This window comes from Protopterus annectens, chromosome 3.part1 (genome assembly GCF_019279795.1).
Source record: "Protopterus annectens isolate FY-2018-M chromosome 3.part1, PAN1.0, whole genome shotgun sequence".
In the NCBI taxonomy this organism is placed as follows: domain Eukaryota; kingdom Metazoa; phylum Chordata; order Ceratodontiformes; family Protopteridae; genus Protopterus; species Protopterus annectens.
Window position 1 is genome coordinate 1,166,652,642 of NC_056732.1, and position 21,174 is coordinate 1,166,673,815.

Sequence of the window (21,174 nt, forward strand, 5' to 3'; positions counted from 1 at the left end):
CCCTCACTGACATGTACTATACAGACAGTAGTCTACAGTTATATTCCACATGTCAGATCATTATAGGTTCATAGATTAGGTGCATAGATTATTACTAGGTTAACTGCCACTGTGGGCCATTTTAAGCCTAGCCAATTACCCCATGTGAGAATCAAACCCAGCACCTTGTGTTTGCAAGGTAAACACCTTAATCATCATGCCATCCTCCCACCCATGGGACTAAAACCATATATATCCAGTAGGAAATATATAATGTGACACAGCTCACATACCAGGGACATGACAGTGAGGACTCAGAGTCCATCTATTCATGCAGGGGTGTTTGTTTCCAGTACTACAATTAGCAATCTACTCTTGCTTGGGAAAACACTGCCAACAGTAGTAACGTAATGATACAGTACATGTCAGTGTGACTGCATATAACCTGAGATACTACCCTTGTTTGTAACACATTCACATGGATAAGAGTGTTGTACAAGCCATATATACTCAAGTGTCCCAGACAGGAGACTCACATCCCTTGCTACTGTAATGACAGCACATAGACGCATGTTATGTACATGGCATTACATACACTTATTACAGATGTCATTACCCTGCTATGTTATCAGACTGGGATGTGAGGACTGGTTACTGGGGCTGAGAAATGCTTAGCAGGTGTCAGCATTGCTGCAATATAACAGCTAAGCACATTTGCGCACTGGTAAGCAAAGCCTACACGGTGTAAGCACCCGCACATTTAACTGTACCTTAGCACTGCTGAGCTTCACACAAACACACTTAAAGCTGCTCAAAACTGCCTTAACCACTCTGTATCCTGCAACCCATTTTCTGCCCAGCAACAAAATAAACAGCCCTTTAACCCAGGACCCTGTATACTATAGTCACAACAGTTAACCACTACGCCATGACAGCTGTGAAGATAGCTGTTGTTTTTCCAATATATCTGTCAGTACACATATTGAATAGTATTGAACAATTACTGTGACTTCTACAATTGTACAGTACTTGTTAGTGATATTACTGTTGCATCACATATGTTGTTATATCTAAATATACACATATCAGATACATAAGGTGTGATACATCTGGGGAGGTATACACAACAGTAATGTTTATACATGACAAGGATATGGATATATACATATACATATGTAGATATATGTGTACATGTACATACACATATATATTCATATATATGTATTTATATACATATGTATAGTGCATCATATATATGGCCATATACAGATCTCTCTGTATGTATATATATATATATATATATATATATATATATATATATATATATATATATATACTTCCTTTATATATATATATATATATATATATATATATATATATATATATATATATATATATATATGTAAAGTATACTTCCTTTTCCCCCTCTATTTACCCACTAGGGTGCAAATACACCCTCTTCTTAGCCAATATTGTAGTTTTCTTATTTCCTTCTTAATTCATGAAACTTACTCTTCACTTTTCTAAAACCTCCTCCTGATATTTTCTTTGGCAATGTTAGTATTAATGACACCCATGATGTATCATGCAAAGCTCTTCAAGCATAATCACTAGATAGAAACCTTCACCCCTTCCTCACTATTTTTGTCTACCTATTGTCAAACTATATACCTCATGTATATCCTACTCATACTACTACTTAGCCTACACCCTCACTTATGCTTTACTTTTGTTGTGTGTTCCTTCTATGCTTATCTAAATCTACTTTAAATTTAATTACTATTTAGCATTTTGAATCTTTGCTGTTTGAAGCTATTTTTTGACTAAATTAGACTATACCTTTGGCTGTAACTGCATTTTATAACATATATCGTTTCTTATGTAATCATTTACTATTTTGACTTATTTTCATTTGTAGTCCTGTTACATTAGCTTAATTTTGGAGCTTATCTCCCCGGGCCTCTACTGAAAATGGACATGTATCCAGTTAGACTAGTCTGGTCAACAAATGTAAAATAAAATAAATATATATATATATATATATATATATATATATATATATATATATATATATATATATATGGATTCACTTTATATCCTTGAAATACTGAAATGCTGAAATTTTTGCATTTCGAGGCTATAAAGTTGAAACCTAAAAACAACAAAAACTCAGACATGTGAAATTCAAAATCTCGCACACCGGAGATTTTGAATTAGCGCTTCTACTTCACACACACACACATCTTCCTCTCCACACACAAACACAAGCTTTCTACTACATAAAATCAGGGGGGCAAGACCCCCGTGCAACCCCCATGTGGGGTGGCTGCACCCCCCACACACCCCCTACTTAAATATTCTAACTCCGAGGTCTCAGTACATACAAACACACACAAAACACCACCGCACAAGCTACATTCTCCTCACACATACACATCACAGCAACAAAACACACTAACACACACCGCAGCCCCTACCCAAAACCCTTAACTCATACACATTTACCTGAATCCATAACCACAGAGAAACACCAGAAGCACTAATTCAAAACCTCCGGTATTTGAGGTTTTGAATTTCGCATTTTTGAGGTTTCTCTCTTTTCAGGATTCCACTTTATGGGCTCGAAATACTGAATTTCGATATTTCAGTATTTTGAGCTTCTAAAGTGAAGATATATATATATATATATATATATATATATATATATATATATATATATATATAGATATAAAGGTATATATATATATATATATATATATATATATATATATATATATGTCTATGTACATTTTATATATATATATATATATATATATATATATATATATATATATATATATATATGTAAATATTTATGTCGTTATATATGTCGATATCTATAACTATATGTGCATATATATCTATATATCTGTATATGTGTAGACATATATAGATGTGTGTGTATATATATATATATATATATATATATATATATATATGTATGGATTCCTATTACAAGAACGAAAGTTCACTACTTCGAACTTCTGCGAAAGTTCACTTTAACGAAAGTGCACTTCACCGAAAACACCGCAGCACAGTGGAGGACATAAAAAACAAGCTATGTCTTCCACTATGGTGTGATAGTCATGGACCTTAGGGTTAGGGCATGGGTTAGGTAGGGGATAGTTAAAGCTATCCCCTTTTAACCCATGCCCTAACCCTAAGGTTCGTGACTATCGCACCATAGTGGAGGACATTGCTATGTCCTTCACTGCGCTGCAGTCATCATGGACCTTAGGGTTAGGTCATGGGTCATCCCCTTAGTATGACCAGTGCCCTAACCCTAAGGTCCGTGAGTACTGCATGGAAGTTCAGTACAATACCCGTTTGTTGTACTGAACTTCGCGTAAGTGCACTTTTGATTAAGTGCACTTTCGCTGCAGTGAGCATTCCATGCATTATTTTGAATTAGTGAAAATTCGATCTAGTGTATGAAACCCATATATATATATATATATATATATATATATATATATATATATATATATATATATATATATGTGTGTGTGTGTGTGTGTGTCTGTGTGTGTGTGTGTGTGTATGTATATATATATATATATATATATATATATATATATATATGTGTGTGTGTGTGTGTGTGTGTGTGTATGTACATAGATATATCCATATGTGTATATATCTATATAGATATATGTATGTATATATATATATATATATATATATATATATATATATATATATATATATGTATTTATATACATGCATGTTTACCATATATCCAGAACATGGAGTGGAGTCATACCTCAGCACCAATAGACTCAACCCCTTAGTGCAAGGGGATGTCATGTATATATTGCAGGTATATGTGTAGACTGTTGCTACTGTAACAGGGGTCGTCTTAACAGACATGTTGCGTGTAGAAGATTACGTCAGCTATTGACATGTATGCCATCAGTTACTGACAGACATCCTAAGATCATCATAGTACAATACCATTGATATCACAGTAATGATCCTATGGACTACAGCAGAGATAGGACCAATACATTTGGACAGTCTGGCACAATCTGGTTAGTTCAGAGGTATGCACAGATCCCCTTAGTGCAAGACATGTGGAACAAGCCTGACAATGTGGATGTTAACAGCCATGTACATGGGTATATCACATAAATACTGGACTACATATGCCCACACAGTTTATGCATTCACACATTCCTGTCTGTCCTGACACATAATAACCAGTGGTGCAGAGGACACATGGCCACATACTACCCACTAGTTAGTGACATACATCTGTACAGCATCCCACTGCTTTGTCAGAAATATATGACAGTTATGATGGCCTGGCAGCAGTACATCTGGCAAATATTGGGACATAACATCACACTGGGTAATTACACTAAGCTGCTAGGCATGTAACAAAGCACTGTGCAAACTACAGGCAGACTGCCACAACACTGGCCTACATTTCTTATGGGGGAATACACATGTACCTGCAAATATGTCAGTCTCTACAGGCATGTCACAGCATAGACCAATAGACACCTGTGTGAAAGTGCATACCCACAACCAATGTGAACACAGTCACAGCCACATATGGTAAGCAAGCTTAATATTACAGTATATTGACTGTCTGATCAACACTATCCGCATATGTGCCACTCACACACTGACCCTACATATACTGGGCCATGACACAGTGTGGTCCGATGCCTGTCTGTGGTACGGGATGTGTGTGTTTGGCCCTACAAACATGTAAGCCAATAGGGTACCATACACTGGAGCAGCATGTAACATTAGATAGAACAGGACTAAGAACGATGACATCTACCACAGTCTGTACACAGGCCAAGGTACATATTCGCAATACATATACTATCGACAATCATCATAAGTACACAGACCTCACTACTGTACACACAACCACAGAATACCCAGGTTATGTCCTCACATATAACCCCTACTATGCATAGCATTTCTAGCAGTCTGATATCTGACTGGCTTGTTATCAGGTATGATGTCAATAAATAATGGTGTACAGAACATATGCACCTCTTACTGCATGACATATGTACAAAGTTTGACCGACTTGTGGCTGGAGGCTCAAACACTAGGCCAATATTGGCATGTTGCTGTGATAACCTCATACATTAACTGTTGTAACAGAATTTGTTGTGACATATGTCCTTTAAGGGATATGAAGTCAGTAACTCTCATGGCTGTCACCATGTACTGACTGCAATCCTCAGACAATGCTTCTGCAGTTCTAAGATAAGTGATCTGTGAGTAACACAAGACACATAAGACTCCAAACATTGGCCAGTCTGCAGATAACCCTACAGGTGTGAGTTTCCTCAAACACATAACCCTGTAATGACAGGTATTAAATAATGTAGACCAGCCATATCCACAGAAACCCTGTTAAACCAACATTACTCCAAATGCAGAAGAGCAACACTTACATTCTATAGTCATGTCTGGAACATCTCCCTCGTATTTGGTGGCCTGTCTACACAGTGTATGTTATTAGAGGTATATCCCACTACCATCTGTGATGCTGTTTGCCAAACACCAACATGAAGGCCTGCTCAAAGTGAATGAAAAGGGCCAACACCCACATGATGTTCTTAGTTATAGGTGTGTGTTTCCATGCAATTGGCTATGGCAGTGTTACCATAGCTGTTCCACATGCAATCAGCAAGTGGGGGACTGCAATTTATGCAGAGGCCATCAGCTGATCATGAGCATCACTTACAAAACACAAGCTGCTGCCTAAGCAAAGCAGGTGTACTTCTACACATCCACCAGAGAGGGAGTGAGAGAGACAGAGACAAAGTAAGATAGGGAGGGGGTGGGAGAGTAAAACCTAAGCTTGTTTGTGTCACACACTTACCAGTACAGGGTTTCAAACCCCTGCCTATGTATTATGATCACACATCTATGCAGTTATTGCATGTGCCTCCGAGCTTACATGTTGGAGAGCTGTCCAAAGGTATATTCAATGGTAAGTGACATCAGCAATATTGATAAAATAGGGATAAGGTAGGTGTAGTACATGTGCCTGTCCACAAGAACAGGTGTCAAGGTCAACACAGCCACACTCTCTCAGGGACTCACACATATTATCACAGTTGGCAGGGTCAGGATTAGACTTTCTAACTAGCTAGTTTTCCACAAGACAGTAATACACAGGTATCACATGCACCACAGGGGTTATCAGGGTGATATATGGGCAAAGAATATGTCAAGGTGTCTGACATCAGAAGGCATGCTTCAGTATGACAATGGGAGGTTTAGTGAGTGTGAATGGCATTCAAATCATTATACTCCACACACACAGACACAGGTTTGCCAGTACTGACATGCATGGGTACATTGTTTCACAGGTGTGTAGTGGTTGACTGTGCCAGAAGACTGTACAAGGCTAGGTAAAGGGTATACCTTGGCATCAGGCCACATAACAATGGTCTGCAGTGTGGCTCAGGGGTGTAGTGTCTGGATTGACCCACACAGGTGGGTATTGTATTCACCATCTAGTCATATGGGTTACTATTGTGGGTGGCCAGTGCTGTGCAATGCTTGTCATGTATGTGTTCTATATTCCATAATATGGATGGTGTCTGGGATGTGCACATGTCCCATATACATGTTCTGTGACATGTGGAAGTGTACCTGGGTTTCTGAGGCACGCTGTGTAGACAGATTGTGATCATCAGATGTGCCATTTCTGACCTCATGTGGTGAGAACTGGCAATGGACACCAGGTTTAACCTACACCTACACTGACAGCATGATACAGGTATTCCCTGGTGTCAGTGGCATCTGTCCATACAGGTCATGGGTATAAGGCATGGTATGTCCTTTGTGGGTTACATTTGCTGGCTCTACAGTTGTTGAAGGTGTCCAGTGGGGAACATAGCAAAGGAGCACTGTATGCAGTGATTTGCCTATTGTAGGGATGGGACAGGGTGCCATGTCCTCTGTACTCCACTGCAATCACACCATGGTTACTATCTGTGGGCAATATTCAGGGAACTACCAACATAGTGGTTGTTGCCTAGCCGAGTGTGTTTGTGTATGAGACATCGGTGGAGAACATTCTCTGGGTAATACAAGGGTTTCCTATATTGTTCCCCAAGTCATGATGTTAGATGTATGGGTATGGATTGTCTAACCAAGCCTCTCTGCTGTTTCACATCTGTTATTCTTGTAAGGTGGAACTTGTGACATATAATAGGCCCACCATATAAGAAATTTGCAAAACCCGCTCCACAATGAGTCATGTTGTTATACACTCACTGCTACTTCCAACATGGATACATATGACAAACACACACACACACACACACACACACACACACACACACACACACACACACACACACACACACACACACACACACACACACAAACACACACACACACCAAGTTTCACAGTTACCATGTCTGGGATTAAAACTCCTACCTACCTAGTACATCACACTGCAGCAGTACACAGTTATAGCATGCACCACAGAACTTACTGGGTTACTCTTTCCTCAAAGGTGTATTTCAAAGTGAATGACATCAGCAGGCTTGCCAAATTAGGGCAATGGAAGTTGTAATGACTGTGAATGGCCACAAAAGCATTGATCCCTACACAGACAAGCAGACACACAAACTTTTACACTTGCTATGTCTGGGATTATAACTCCTGCCTAACTAGTACATCACACTACAGCATTACGCAGTTATAGCATGTGCCACGGAGCTTACTGGGCTAGTTTTTCCCCAAAGGTGTATTTCAAAGTGAATGACATCAGCATGCTTGCCAAAGTAGGGCAATGGAAGTTGTAGTGATGGAATGGCCTCAAAAGCATTGATCCATACACAGACAAACAAACACGCAAATATTTACACTTGCTATGTCTGGGATTAGAATGCCTACTTAACTAGTACATCATACTACTGCATTACACTGTTATAGCATGTGCCACAGAGCTTTCTGGGCTAGTCTTTCCCCAAAGGTGTATTTCAAAGTGAATGACATCAGCAGCCTTGCCAAGGTTGGGCAATGGAAAGTGTAGGTCATAGGTTCATAGATTCATAGGTTGGTACTAGGCTATAGGCCCTAGGGCCTATACATGCCTAGCCATGACAATTCCCTGGCTATGTCTTCCCACAATATTTACTTCCCTGGACCCCTTTCTAGCAGAGCAACTGACATGATCCCCGGGGTCAATTTCCTATCTCCCATCCAATCATCCAGGTTCCTTTTGAAGAGAGCCAAAGAGGCACTCTGCTTGACATGTATGGGCAGTCTATTCCAGAGTCTGGAGAGTCTCTGGGTCAGGAACACACCCCTCCAGTTTGTATTGTTCATTGTGATGACAAGATTTGGATCATTGGAGCATGTGGCTGTGAGGGTTTGGAATTCTTTAAGTGTAGCATGTCCAACAGCTGTGGGTTTGACATGACATGGTATGTTATGTAGAGATCACCTCTGAGAACACAATATGTGACAGAGTATAGCTGGATGATTTTCAGATGGTCAGCATAGGGCATCAGGTTTAGGCCTGTGATTCTTTTAGTGAGGTATGTCTGCAGCCTTTCTAGTTGTTGCAGATGTCTTGTGAGGTACCTACATAATGGGCCATTGTAGTCTGTACTGGGTCTACTGAGAGATGACTACAGTGGGACAATGGCCTCCTTTTTCCTGAATGTAAAGCCCTTAGTGATGAGGTGTGTGACACAGGTGTATTTTCTGACTGTTGTGGTGATGTAATTATCAAAGGTGAGACCACTGTCCACCTGTGTCCCTAAGTCTCTTATCACACTTTAGGTGTTTAGTGTACTGCCATCTATGTGGTACTTCACAGGTACATGTCCCTTCCCAAAGGGATAACTATACATTTCCTGGCATTGATCTTGAGGCCATGGCTCAGGCATCAAGCATTTATTTCTGTAAGGCCCTTCTATAGAATATCCACATCATGTGGGGATTCAATATTGGCTCCCAGTGTGCAATCATCTGTGACCTTTTTTTGCCAAAGTCACTTACTGTTGGACTGTACTTCAGAGCAGTAGATGGCAAACAAGGGCAGTGCCAGGACTGAACCCTAAGGTACTCCAACTGTCACTTGTCTCTTCTGTCAGTACAGCAGTTGGCAGCCCATTTGGTTACATAGGGATTAATGGCCAGCTTGATATATTTATCTATTATTCCAGACTGGAGGATGGTGTTGAAGGCATTGACAAGGTCCATATAGGCTGTGTGAACCACCTTACCCTCATTCACAGCTCTGGAGACTGATTCACAGTTGTCAATCAGGTTGAGGCGACATTATCAGCCCTTCACAAACCCAACCTGGTAGAGGTCCAGTGTTTGCAGGATGCCAATGTCTTTGTTCTAATTTCCATGATAATACATTCCATGGCCTTGCATATCAGTCATGTCATACTGCTGGGGCTATAGTTCCCAGGATCTAAGGTGGATCCCCCCTTGTGGACTGGGATAACTGTAGCTGTGTGCCACACAGTGGGCATGAAGCCTGAGGTGTGGCTATGATTAGACATGGCACGTAGGTGAGGTGCCAGCTCATTTTGTAGTTCATGTAATACACAGCCCAGGATGTTGACTGTTCCCATGGCTGCTGTTGTCTTGGCTCTAGAGAGTGTGTTTTTTACCTATGTGGCTGTTATTACCAGAATCTGGCAATCTTTCAGTGTTGAGATGGGCCCTTTTGGGGGTCGGAGGGGGGTGCAGTTGGCACTGAATCGATCTTCCAGGATATTGGCAATATCCTTGTGAACAGTATATTTAATACCATCCTGTTGTAGCTCAGAGCAGATCTGAGCATTGCCATTTAGATTCCTGACTATGGAATGGCTTGCAGTTGTCTTTGGCATATTTGGCTATATTATGTTTGTAACTAGCTTTGGTGGATGTTATGAGGGATCTCAGCTTCTTAGTGTGGCTAGTAAGGAAGTATTTTGCATCCTGGAAATTCCCCCATTTCTGCAACAGTTCCTTCCTTTTGTTGTACAGTATGTTTTCGGCAGGGGGCCACCACATTGGCTTATTTTTCTTGGTGGGAAGTGTCTTGGTTCTATATTGGATGGCACGATTCATGCACAAGTGGATGTGCTCGTACAGTGCCTTCATGTAGGATTCAGCAGTCGTCCTTTCAGTTCCAATCTGCATGGGTGTCATGACATTAGTCACATCTGACATGTGTAGCATGACTTTGGCTTTGGAGATGTGTGTTACAGAGGTTTCCCTACTGAGGTGTGGGGAAGGGATGTGGATGTTAAGGGAGATTAGCTCATGGGCGGAACTGACCACCAATGGGGGTGACCATAGGTGTGGTGAGAGCTGTACCTGGTATTGCAGGGGTGCTCTCTGGAGCCTTGGATCAGGTCTCTGTTACTGCACAGATATCAATGTTCTCCATTGTTAGGTGTGCCTAGTGACTGTGAATGGCCACAAAAACATCGATCCCTACACACACACACACACACACACACACACACACACACACACACACACACACACACACACACACACGCACACAGTTTCCATGTCTGGGAATAAAACTCCTACATAACTAGAATATCACACTACAGCATTACACATTTATAGGACATGCCATGGAGATTACTGGGCTACTCCTTCCCCAAAGGTGTATTTCAAAGTGGATGACATCAGCAGGTTGCCAAAGTAGGGCAATGGAAGTTGCAGTGATTGTGAATGGCCTCCAAATCATTTATCCCTACACAGATACACACACACAAAGCTCTACAGTTGCCATGTCGGGTAATAGAACTCCTGCTTAACTAGTATATCACACTACAGCACTGCGCAGTTATAGGATGTGCCACAGAGATTACTGGGGTGCTCCTTTCCCAAAGGTGTATTTCAAAGTGAATGACAGCAGGATTGCTAAAGTAGGGCAATGGAAGTTGTAGCGATTGTGAATGGCCTCAAAAGCCTTGATGCCTACACAGATAAACACACACACAAACACACACACACACACACACACACACACACACACACACAAAGCTCTACAGTTGCCATGTCAGGGAACAGAACTCCTACCTAACTAGTATATCATACTACAGCATTACCCAGTTATAGGACATGCTACAGAGATTACTGGGCTACTCTTTTCCCAAAGGTGTATTTCAAAGTGAATGACATCAGTAAGCTTGCCAAAGTAGAGCAATGGAAGTTGTAGTGACTGTGAATGGCCTCAAAAGCATTGATCCCTACACAGATAAAAACACACACACACACAAAGTTCTACAGTTGCCATGTCTAGGAATTGAACTCCTACCTAGCTAGTACATCACACTACAGCGTTCCACAGTTATAGGATGTGCCACAGAGATTATTGGGTTAGTTCTTCCCCAAAGGTGTATTTCAAAGTGAATGACATAAGCAGCCCTGCCAAAGTAGGGCATTTGAAATTGTATTGAGTGTAAATGGCCTCAAAAGCATTGAACCCTACACGGACAAACACACACACAGTTGCTATGCCAGGGATTAGAACTCCTGCCTAACTAGTACATAACACTATAGCATTACACAGTTATAGCACATGCCATGGAGCTTATAGGGCTACTCGTTCTCCAAAGTTGTATTTCAATGTGAAGACATCAGCAGGCTTGCTATAGTTGGGCAATGGGGAGTGCAGTGTGTGTGCATGGGTCATAACTTATTCATCTAGAAGCAGACACACAACACTCAGGCATACACATGTTTATTTTCCACAGGTACATGTATACAACTGCTAGATGACTACTGACTTGTAGAATCATGTTACACAGTAAGCACAAGCACCACAGACACTATAGTCTTGAGAGATACTAGAGGCAAATGTCTACAGTAATTGACATTTGCACATCATGTGGCTTTAGCCAATTGGATGTGTGCTGGGTGGGACAGGCCTCATGATGGGAGGGTCTCTGTCACTGTTTGTCACTCTCTTCCACACATCTATGTATGTGTAATTTTGGCCTATTATAGTGTGTTGTCCTTGGATTTATGTGTGTATTCCTATCCAATGTGTGTGCAAAGCATGACTGGTGTGTACTGAGGAGTGTGTGCACAAACATCTGTGACTGTCAGATATGTATAGTCCACTATTGTTGCCAGACATGGGCTTCATTTCTGTAAGTGTGTGAGCCTGCCAAGTATGACCTTTCAGTATTTTGTTGTCAGACATGGGCTTCATTTCTCTTAGTGTGGGAGCATGCCCAGTATGACCTTCTGTACTGAATGTGTAAATCCATTCCAGGTAGGTTGTACTCCAGTGCAGGCTTTTGTGTTCTACACCTACAGCTAGCAACCTGTTTCTGAGAGATATCTGTAGATTGGTTGACAATATGGGGTCAAAATAGGCAAAGGATAGTGGGTTACTGTAGGTAATTGTGTCTGTGCTGCTTCTGCTACATGGTCTTGGTGTTAGCAGAGATATTCAGTCATATGTACTGTTTTACACTGTGATGTTTTATGTCATCAAGTACTGTCAGTTATACATATTTGCTTACAGTAATGTCCTAGGGAACACAGGATGTTCTGGTCTGCAGCCTAGATATTCTTGCACAATCATGCCATTCTGGAGGGGAAGCTGCAGACACTTGCTGCTTTGTCTGTGTAAATGGTTCAACACCTTGGTACAGTGGTTTCTGAGGATCCCATGCTTGTACATCCATCGACGTGACAGTATGGCCATATCCTGCTGTGGCCATACCTCACAGCTGTGCAGATTCACACAGGTTACCCAGAGGAAGGGGTCATAATTCTGGACATTACCCCTTCACATTGTGGTTTATGAGCAGGTTTGTAGCCACCCATTCCTGCGTTTGCAGGCAGGGATAGTATGTGCACAAGGCTGAGTTTCGGACTTCACACACTCTGTGCTGCCCATGCTCCTACCCCCCCACATTAAATTATCCTCTTCCAAACATTATGCAAACATTATCTGATAAGTTGCCTATAGTTATCACCTCATCCCAGAAGTAATTCGGTGTTGGTCCACAGTTCATGCAGTAGGACATACTGGACATGTTACTGGGATTTTTCCACATGGCCTTGCATTTCGGTTCTGTGGACTGTGTTATGTTGCTATTTGAGAGTCCATGACATAACATACATTGGCAGTAAGGGTGAGACACAGGCCTTTGGCAGAGGACTGTAGGACATTTTGTAGTGATGCAGGCCAGCTGTAGCAGGCCATTGCATTGTGTCACTCCTACAGTCCCAGACTGCAAGCACTATATTCCTCTAGGGTGACAGGGTAGGTGTGGAAGGTATTAACGCCAATACCTTCTGTCATTATTTATTCAGTGGTGTGGATTCTGGCAGGGTGCTGCTTACAGCCAGGGACACACCTGCATGGGACACCTGTTCTCCATGCTACATTCTTTGGCTATTGCCATACAGAGGTGGGATCATGTTGTACTCATTCCCAACAGCAGGGATAAGACCAGAGAGGTACCTGTGGGTGATGGTGGGGTGAGCTGGGCACATTTACTATGGACACTACTTGCATCTGACTCACAGATATGCATGGAGCATCTGCTGTTTCTCAGTACTTCATACCTGTGACCTTTGTGATCTGCCATTGTTTGGCCAGATGACATTGGTATTCCCTACTACAAACCCATCTAATGTGCTGCTAACCTGTATGTACAAGTCTAAAGGTGTGTCCATTTGACAGTAACATATTATATACTGTCTGTCTGGGGTATTCCCCCTGTGTACTGTTTGTATGTCTGGGCCCACATTCATGCCATGTCCATCTTTCAGATGGTGACAGATATTACTTCCAAACATTTACTATGGCATACTGCTGGAATGTATTTTGCTGGGATGCATTGTGTTTGGTACTGCAGTTATGAGAACTTGGCCCTGTCATCGGCAGTTCTGGCCAATGGCCATCAGGACAAACCTCACCGTGCCTACATACTGACCACTCTCACACAATATACAACACACACCAGCCTAACACACACAGCCCTGCATATTGTACACATGCTACAATCAATCCTGCTACTTTGGCTGGCTCAGGTAATCTGTGCTTCACTGTTATTATACCTTCACATACATGTTACTACATTTCTACATAGGACTGGGGGGGGGCACACGTGACACTTGCACACATTTGCTATGACTGTACTGGTATTTCAGGTACTCCATTTCATTCTGTATTCTGACCTATTATGCTGACTAGAGGCATATCAGTGCACTACAGGTCTTAGATTTGACTGACCCACATTTCAGTTTTAGACTTCTTACCCTTCAGAACTAACATCCCACTGCCTGAGCTGTTGTAGCCTGTGTAGGTCTGGAGGGGGGATGTTCTCCATAGCCATCAATCAGAGGCCTTAGCACAGCCTTTTTTGTGTTTGTCTATGCCTGTCCTGCTAGCTGAGACTGTTGTTGGGTATGTGAGCCTCCCTGAATGACGTGTGCATCCTACGGACACACATGTGGCCCACCACATTTCCTGTAGTGAGTTTTGTCACCTTGTCTAGTACTGGCTACTGTGGTGACACCAGTATTTGTTACAGATCTCATGCTGCCACTACAGGTGTCTACTATCTGCTGGCATCCCATTCAGCCATCCGATTCCCTTGCATGTTCACATGCTTACCATAGATACAAGTAACAAAACATACTACTCCATTCAGCAATTGATAGGGAGAGTGACTTACCTTGTGGCTGTGCCAGAATTGAGGATTATGCTGGAGGGCTGACTATGTCAGATGCACATAGTACACTCCCTATGTTTGACATCCCTTTTTCTGTATGTGCGAGTCAGAGAGAGGTGTCATTCCCTGGGTTCCTACCATTTCAGTGTATGTGCTATGCATTGCCTCTTTGCCCTGTCCTGGGCATACTGGGCATGCTTCCCTCTGCCTACTGGGGCAGGCTCAGGTTGTTGGTCCTCTGAGTCACTCTGTGCCTGTGCAGGCCTTGGCAATGGTGGTGGGCTGTGTGGCCCTGCCTGGTGCTGTTCCTGCTACAGCTCTTTCCACAGGATCATATTGTGTAGCATGGCACATACGATGACAATTTTGGTACATGTAGCTGGTGAATACTGCAAGGCTCCACCGGATGTGTCCAGGCACTGGAACCATAACTTGCGCATCCCAAACACATGCTCTATTATGATTATGGTCTGTGCGTGTGCCTGATTATGGAGTTCTTGTTCAGGTGTGTGTGTGCATTTCTGATGGGTGCCATCAGTCATGGCTCCAGTGCAAAACCAGCATCCCCCACTAGGTGGCCATAAGGGATGCCCCCACTGGAAAATCTCTGGTACAGCTGCATCATATGCCAGATGGGGGAGTCATGATAGCTTCCAGGGCAGCTAGCACACACATTCATTATAATGCCCTGGGCATCGCACACGACCTAGCAGTTGATGGAGGGGAAGCCCTTGCAGTTGATGTAGAGCCTACCCCACTCACCAGGTGGTGCTTTGATGCGTATGTCCATGCAGTCTATAGCTCCCACTACCTCAGAGTATTCTGCTATTTGGTGGAAGAGACGCATATTGCTGGTCAATTCCTCATGGCTGTTGTGGAAATATACATGTTCACCGGCATGTGCTGACATGGCATCCACGAACTGGTGGAGTACCCTGGATGCTGATGCCTGTGAGATCCCCATGATATCCCCAGTTGGCATTTGTAAGGTACCTGTGGCTAGTATTCTTAGGCCTACGCATACCTTGGTATCCACTAGGATGGGTTCCCCTCTGTTGGTTCTGTGTGTGAGGTGTGGCTTGCACAGCTCAACAATTTGCTGTAGGAGGTCTCTGTCTACCCTATAGTGCTCCACTATCTCCAGCTTATGTAGCCCCTTGTAGGTTACCCTAGGTCTGTACACTCTTCTCATTCTCCTCACTGTGGGTTGGTTATCAGCATTCTCATCCTCACCATCCTGAGCCTCTTCCAAATGTTGATTTATGATAGCTGCTGCAGCCCCTATCATTTTGTTGCTTTTGTTTGGTAAAATGTCCCCGCTTGTGTACACCACTGGTGTAGAGTTTGTGGAAAAAAACAGAGGGAAAGGTTTTTGCATAGTTTATAGTGGTGTGCTGGACTGGGCTGGGCTGCTGCCTGTGTAATTGGCTGATTCTGATACATTTCACCTGCCAGCTATGCTAGTTCTGCTTGATTACCTTCCTACTGCTGTTTTCCCTTCCCATTCCGCCGCGCAGACAGTGCTCAGATGTGCACAGAGTTGCTATTTCCTGGTTAACATTTTTTTCCTTTAAAACACGGTGCATGGCTCGCACACCCGCTTAGGCAATGTAAAGTGTGCTTGGCAGCTTCAGACACATCCCCTTGCTTAGCACTGCTAAGCTAAGGGCAAACCCGAGCCACAGGGCTCTAATAAGCTTACAGTATGCTTGACACACCCCTCTATGATGTCAGCTAGCTCTTAGGTTTGCACCATGACGGGGGATCTGGGATTCAGTATCATTCCCCTCATTTGCATATGACTGCCTGCTAATGCCTAGTTACAAGTCTGATACTGAGACTTCCCCCTTAGCAGCCACTGTCCACTGGCCATTTTGTCTTCTGCCTGCCATTGAGTATAATGGCAAAATCGTGATTTCGGATGGAATGTTTATTTCAAGTTTTTTTTTTTAATTTTTGGCCCGATCCCATTTGCGCTCAGCTGCCCTACGCTTAAACAGCCGAAACTGGCTAAAAAAATAAAAGTTTTTTTTTTTTTTTTGTAACTGTTTTCCATGCCAATGGCCATATCTTAGGCCATTGGCATGCTTTCCACATTATATACACTCTTTATTTGTAGCTGTCATGGCTCAATTTTGTAGTTTGCAGAAATGTACTCGGTTACTAACCGATTACATTTCTGCAGACTACACAAGTCCTGCACAGCCAGCTGCCAGCTTCCTGGATCACAAATTCACCTCATTTGCATGGTTTTCACCTGCAAATGGGGTGATTTGCATACAGGAGCTGTGTCCATGCAGGAATAGTGCAGGAGCACTCATGCACATCCTGGGAGCTTGTTCCTGGATCTCTCTGCAGCCATATTGCCTCCAGCAGCTCCTGCACTATTCCTGCATGCCAAGCAGAGCTTGCTGAATCCTGGAGAATGTGCAGAGCTAGAGGTTTTTCTACTGTCTTAAAACAGAAATAATTACTAGGTTTCAAATGTAGATATAGTATTTAAAACTCTTGAGTGTAACACAAAACAGCTCAGCCAAAGTATCACTTACTAATTACAGGGGACATATTTCACAAACTTGAACTCTGAACTACAGTTGATACTTTGAAAAGAACAGATAATTCACCTACATTTTCAAGCCTGTCATTCAAACATATGTAGTATGGGAGATGGCAAATAATAAAAAACAAAGGAAGAAAAGTAATGAAAATTACTGATTCATGCTGGCAGTCAAAAGTAGACAGTCACGGTCTGTTGTAAGCAAATGAGAGAAACGACTAGAAGTAAATTACTCACTCATCATAGGGCTTTATCTCTGGCCTTTTTAAATGACATCAGTGAGGTGAAAGCAATGCAGAAAAGTTCAAGATATTCTGAAAAAAAATCTGTTCTTTCATTTCAGTATTTGTGCAGTGTTCTCCTTTAAAGAAATATGTTCCCTTATGCTACTTTGTACTTGTACATTATGTCATTTTCTTTCCTACATTTTTCTATTAAAAAGAAGCTCAAATGTGACATAAATGGAACACCCCTGACTTTGTAGATCGTCTCTGTTTGAACCACTTTAGTATCTATGCTTCCAACAGATTTTTTTACACAATGCCCCTTTTTATATATATGTTACTAGGCAGTTCAAGCAACTAGAAAGACCCAGGATGTTCCTCACTAAAAATATCACAGTTTTGCAAAGCAAGAACCACCAGGAAAGGTTAGTAACACTGTTTCTGTGCAGTGTGCTATAGGCACTTCAGGGGTGAGCTATGCCAAGCTTTTCAAGCCATTGGAAATTCATTAGTCTAAGACCCCTTATATCTCCACATATCAAACACTTCCACAAACACTGCTGGAGGGATATAAGATTGCTTTAACAAATAAACAACACATGGTGAAGAGACAAATTTTTCACACAAAACAGAATCCTTCCCTGGAACAAACTCCCACTGCAAATTATGCAATGCAACATACTTTCTTCCTTTAATAAAGATCTAGACAACTAGGCAGCAATCCACCATTACATCATTGGTATAGTTGACCTGTTGCTTCTTGAAAAAATGTAGAATGGTCTAAGGTGAGTACAGTCAAGAAGTAAATGGCCACTTGTCATAGTTACCTTGCATATTCTTTTGATTCTATTCCATGATTCTATGAGCCATAGAAACATTATTTCTTTTACTTAAGTAAAAAAAGTGTTAAGCTAAGTTACTGTTTTATAGTAACATTTCCTTTGATGTTGTGAATTGAGAGTAATACTAAGAAATAGCCTTGTCAGTAGAGTACAAGGATGAAACCCCTTACCTTACTATGACTCAGGCAACCCCAATTTGATAAGTGGATCAGGTCCTTGATGTTGTAGATAGGAGAGTAGAGTGAGGATGTGCCTGTGTTGGAAGACAAGGGACTGCAATGGCAATCATGACCTGCCATGGCCCTGGTAGACTCTGGGACATGAGGAGACAACCCAGCTGGAAGGAATGGGTGGGCTTGGTGGCATGTCTGCCTAAGGCTAAAGGTGGATACACTTCTTATGTCATGTGTATTTGTCTACCAAGCCTAACACATGTCACCACACAAAAGGAAAGTGTCAGGACCATAACTTAAGCTAAACTAAGGCATCATGAATCACACTGGCAGCTTTCTGGTCATCTCTGCTCTTTCTTTCTTTAAATGGACCATATCAAATATTCATATTGCAATTCACTATTAAGTCCACTGGGTCTATATTAGAAGACTGAAGACGCATTCTTTCGAATGTGTCTTGGTCTAACCTAAAAGGCAGAAAATATCGAAGTGGCTGTTAAGCGGATTCTTTCCGTAGGAAAGAATTCATTGGGCCGCTCCAGTACTTTGCTGTTTTCGGCACTGTAGTGCGGTCTCGGAGTTGGTATATTTAAGTAGGGGGTGTGTGGGGGGCAAAGCCCCCCACTTAATATAATGTTTGAAATTCATTTTAATTTTTTTTTGGTTTTGTTGGTGGAATAGTGATTTTTTTTTCCCTTGGAAAAAAAATTGCTGTTCTGACACTTTGACATTGCACGCTTTCACTTACATAGGATCGATCAAGCACCGTTCGCTTTTTTAAGCCTTCAGTGATTTAATATAGACCCAGTCCCCTGCATGTGTTCAGTATAAAAATAAATGTTTCTTCTACTTGTTAACAAATATGTGGAAACATTCCTAACATTAATAATTTCACAACTTTTTTTTCTTGAAGTAGAAAATTGCAGTAGTGTTTATAGCTTTGAAGGCATCATGCTAAAGTGATAGTTATATTTTGTAAGCTCTTCATTTAAAGAAAGTGTTTAGGTTTGTGAGTATAGTTACATTTTAGATAGATAGATATATTGCTTTACTGTATTTCTTATTTGCAGTCTAAAGGTGAAGACAGATTGGTCCAGAGCAAAGAAACCTGATTTTAAATGTAAACTATAGAACAAAGTGCTGTAAAGCAGCAGTGTTATGCTCTATGCCACGCTGTGTTACCCCTCTCGTTATTTATGAGTATATCATTTGGTGGATCTAGAAGTGGTTGCATGGTAGTCTCTAGAGAATGAGGCTCAGTGAAAAAAATTGCCAATGCATTAATGTCTTTGCAGGTTCCAAGAATCTCAGTTTTGGACACATTTCGTTGGTTTATATCTTCTTGATACTCATCATTACTTTGCGACTTGGCATACCAGTTATATTGACAATAGACAATCATGCCATATTGCAAACTCATAGCAATTTGGATGTTCTCTGTAATCAAATTCAGACACATCTAAGCCTGGAAAGAGTTTAGATGAAATGTAACACTTCTAAATGTAAGGCAATGAACTTAGGTTTAACAATTCCTAAGACAATTTGTTTCACACCCTTGGACTATAGTATTACTGATACAGACTAGTAACATCTGGTTCAGCAAATGCAGAATAACCATTACAATTAAACACAAAGAGTTTCATTGGCTTGTCATTTTATTTTTTTCAGTTCTCTACACTCAGGTGCTTTCTGTATTTTTAAGAGTTAGGTTAGACCACAGATAGCATTTTTTTATTTTTTTCTGGTTCCCTTCTTAATCTGTAAGCTTAGACTCTTAAACAATTCCTTAACAAATACTTGCAAGGTATATGCACATACTCAAAGATATAGAAGGCTTAGCAGCAACTTTATACATATATTTTTTTGGCAAAGAAATCTTTTCCCCTAAAAAAATATCTTATTACCCAAACTTACTCAGGAACTTCTAGTCATAGTGACAACAGGGACCATTTTCTTCAACAGAGTTGTTCCACACTGGAAGAAATTAGCACTATTTATAGAAATAACTTTCCCAACTGTTGCTTTCAAGTATTTAATCAATAAATTCTTAGAGATTTCAAATTAAAAATTTATCTAAGGGAGTTTTGGGACTGCTATCTTCTTCTGGCTTTTTTGCAATTAGAGGTCACCACAGCGTATTACATGTCTGCTCATGATTGGCAGTGGAGTTTTACAAGTCCACAGAAGGCACACACATGCACGCACTCATGCCTAGGGCCAATTAAGAGTTTCCAATCCACCTACAGAATGTCTTTGGGATGAAACCCACACAACCACAGGGAGAACATGCAGATTCTGCACAGAAGGCACCCCAGCCGAGGATCAAACCGGAGAACCTCTTGCTGTGAGGTGACACCGCTAACCGCTGCACCACCGTGGGTGCCCAGGTTTTGGGACTGTTATAAACTGTTGAATTTCATCATTGCATGACTATATGAATGTTTCTAACTTTTCTACAATATACCATGTTTGGAATGATGTAGTAAAGCTTCCAGCAGGGACAATGAGTGGCTGCCTGTCAAATGAGCACTTCTACACTTTCTATCTACGTTTAATAAGCCCTTTAGTAAATCATTCTTTTTGAATGCGATTTTTGTCAGTGTTGCCATTGCTGCTTTTCCATTTTTATGCAGTATGAGTAATCACTGGCAGATTTCTTTCAACATGTTGCCAAAACAAAGACTGGCTTCAGTGTTTTT